General features: G+C 38.1%; 1 pseudogene; it reads left to right on the forward strand.

Annotated features, from left to right (window-relative positions):
• Positions 1 to 2,235: 2,235 nt before the first annotated feature.
• On the forward strand, positions 2,236 to 3,172 carry LOC102838308 (annotated as a pseudogene).
• The last annotated feature ends 268 nt before the right edge of the window (positions 3,173 to 3,440 follow it).

Below are 3,440 nucleotides of genomic sequence, written 5' to 3' on the forward strand. Positions count from 1 at the left end.
TTCTGTATTACCTTTAGCAAAACTTTACTTGTATGGGATATCAAAATGATTGTCCAATGATTTCTGCATTCCATTGGGTCACTTCTCTTTGGAATGGGCACAAATATGGCTCTCTTCCAATCAGTTGGCCAGATAGTTGTCTTCCAGTTTCTTGGCATAGATGAGTGAGTACCTCCTGTGCCACCTCACTTTCTTGAAAGATTTCAATTTTGATTCCATCGATTCCTGGTGCCTTGTTCTTTGCCAATTCTTTCAATGCACCTTGGACTTCTTCCTACAGTATCATTGGCTCTTGATTATGTGCTACCTCTTGAAATGGTTGAACGTTAGCCATTTCCTTTTGGTACAGTGACTCTGTGTATTCCTTCCATCTTCTCTTGATGCTTTCTGCATCCTTCAATAATTTGCCCAGAGAATCTTTCAATAACGAAAGCCAAGGCTTGAATTTTGTCTTCAGTTTCCCCAGCTTGAGAAGTGCTGAGCATATGCTTCCTTTTTGGTTTTCTGATTCCAGATCTTCGTACATTTTGTTGTAATATTTGACTTTATCTTCTGGAGCTGATCTTTGAAATTTTCTGTTCAGCTCTTGTACCTCCTCATTTCTTCCATTTGCTTTAGCATCTCTACGCTGGAAAGCAAGTTTCAGTGTCTCTTCTGATATCCATTTTGACCTTTTCTTTCTTTCTAAGGTGTGCCTGACCTAAGCCATGGTGTTTTCAATAATCTCATATGCATGCAAAAGCTGGACAATGAATTAGGAAGACTGTAGAAGAATAGATTCCTTTGAATTATGGTGTTGGAGGAGAATATTGGAAGGGCCATGGACTGCCAAAAGAACCAATAGATCCATTTTGGATGAAGTGCAGCCAGAGTGCTCCTGAGAGGCCAAGATGGCCAAACTTCGTCTCTCATACTATGGACAGGAGGAGCCAGTCGCTGGAGAAGGATATCATGTTTGGTGAGGTGGAGGGTCAGAGAAAAAGAGGAAGACCCCCCAACGAGATGGATTGACTAAGTGGCAGCATCGATGGACTCAAGCATAGCACCAGTAGTGATGTTTGCCCAGGATCAGGCAGTATTTCATTCTACTGTATATAAGTTTGCTATGGGTCAGTATTGACTCAATGGCACCTAACAACAGCAGTAACAAGAAAGACCAGTTAATACCACTATTATTCAAATATGCACACCAATTACTAAATTCAATGATGTTAATATTGAAGAATTCTATCAACTTCTTCAGTCTGAAATTGATGAAACATGCAATCAGTATCAATTGATAATTACTGGTGATTAGAATGCAATGGTTGGAAATAAAGAGGAAGGATCAGGAGTCAAAAAATATTGTCTTGGTGATAGAAGAGATGCTGGAGATTGCATGATAGAATTTTGTAAGACCAATGACTTCTTTATTGTAAATACCATTTTTAACCAACATAAAAGATGATTATACACATGTACCTCACCAGATGGAATATACAGAAATCAAATTGACTACATCTTTGGAAAGGGATGTTAGAAAAACTCCATATCATCAGCCAAAACAAGGCCAGGGACAGACTGTAGAACAGACCATCAGTTGCTCATATGCAATTTCAGATTGAAGTTGAAGAAAATTAAAACAAGTCAGTGAGAGCCAAAATAAGACTCTGAATATATCCCACTTTAATTTAGAGATCTGAAGAACAGATTTGATGCATTGCACTCTAATGACCAGAAGAGTTGTGGGATGACATCGAGAATATCATACAGGAAGAAAGCAAAAAGTCATTAAGAAGACAAGAATGAAGGAAAAGGCCAAAATGGATGTCAGAAGAGATTATGAATCTTGCTTTCCAGTACAGAGATGCTAAAACAAATGGAAGAAATGAGAAGGAAAAACAGCTGAAAAGAAAGTTTCAAAGGTCAGTTTGACAAGACAAAATCAAACATTATAATGAAATATCCAAAGACCTGAAGTTAGAAACCAAAAGGGAAGAACACATTCTATATTTCTGAAGCTGAAAGAACTGAATAAAAATTCAAGTCTTGATTTGGAATATTGAAAGATTTTATGAGCAAAATATTGAAAGGTGCAGAAAACATCACAGAAGATGGAATAAATACAGAGTCCCTGTACCAAAAAGGATTTGTTGGTGTTCAAACATTTCAGGAGGTAACATACGATCAAGAATCAATGATATTAGGCTCAGATAATGCCGAGCTTCATGCCATGAATCCTGCTGTAGACTCACCATGGCAATGGGTGTTGGCAGAGGTGTCCAGGAGCGGGAAGGCTCTGTGTTGTTCCTGCATGGCACAGCTCAGAGTGATGATTCTGACATTCGGGATGATACAGCATTGATAAAAAGCCTATGATAAAACTGTGGCTTCATTTAAGCATGCTCTAAAGAATGGTCATATTTGTTAAGCTTCAGGAAAGCCAGAAGATACACTTAAAAGAAAACCTACTAAGAAAAAAAAGAGTAAGAAAAATAATATTGCAACGCCATTGAAATAGTGGAAAGTTGGTGATCAATGTTCTGCCATTTGGTCAGAAGATGGTTGTATTTACCCAGCAACCATTGCTTTACTTGATTTTAAGAAATAAACTTGTGTTGTAGTTTACACTGGATATGGAAATAGGAGCAAAAATCTGTGTGATCTACTTTTACCAGCCTTTGGAGCAGTTAATAAGGTAGAGCTGAATACTCAGGAGAGTGCTCAAAAGAATGAAAATGAAAGTCAAATTTCAACAGAAGAAAGTGAGAACTCCTCTAGGTCTCCTGGAAATAAACTAAATGACATCAAGTCTAAAGCCAGACTGCAAAGCCGTTTGAACTGCAAGGTCGGTGGTTCAAGCTCAGCAGCTGCTCCTCAGAAACCCTATACAGGGTCGCTATGGGTCAGAATTGACTCGTTGGCACTTAACAACAACAACAACAAAGCTACTCCATGGACTCTTTTCTACCTCCATCACCTCCAGTGCCCAGAGTGGGACCTGGAAAATCAGGCCTAAAATTCAAGGAACCATCACCACCACCCTCCTTCTTCCTGTCATGTTGGTTACCTCCATTTCTTTCTGGACTCTGGGAAGTATGTTAATATCTTGGTACATAGTGGCTATCATACTGGCTACTAAATGGGTTTCAGACAAAATCAAAAAGAAGGAAAATGTTCCCATTTCAATTAAGGAGTAAGTTTGCCATCACTAAAATGTGAATCTCACCTTTTTTTTTTTTTTTGTACATGGTTTGTGGAAAACAAATCATTAAAAATGGAAAGGTTAAAAATGTGAAATGTAATGTGATAACAGTATTAAAGACAATGCCAAAACTCATAGATGAAAGATTGATCCATATTCTCACTAGAATTTTCATGGTGTCAACATATTATCTCAAAAATATTTGCTTGTTGGTTGTGTTGGGGAGTTAAATCCAGCCTGTAGCTCTAATTTTCCC

The sequence above is a fragment of the Chrysochloris asiatica genome, unplaced genomic scaffold, assembly GCF_000296735.1.
Source record: "Chrysochloris asiatica unplaced genomic scaffold, ChrAsi1.0 scaffold00286, whole genome shotgun sequence".
Classification (NCBI taxonomy): domain Eukaryota; kingdom Metazoa; phylum Chordata; class Mammalia; order Afrosoricida; family Chrysochloridae; genus Chrysochloris; species Chrysochloris asiatica.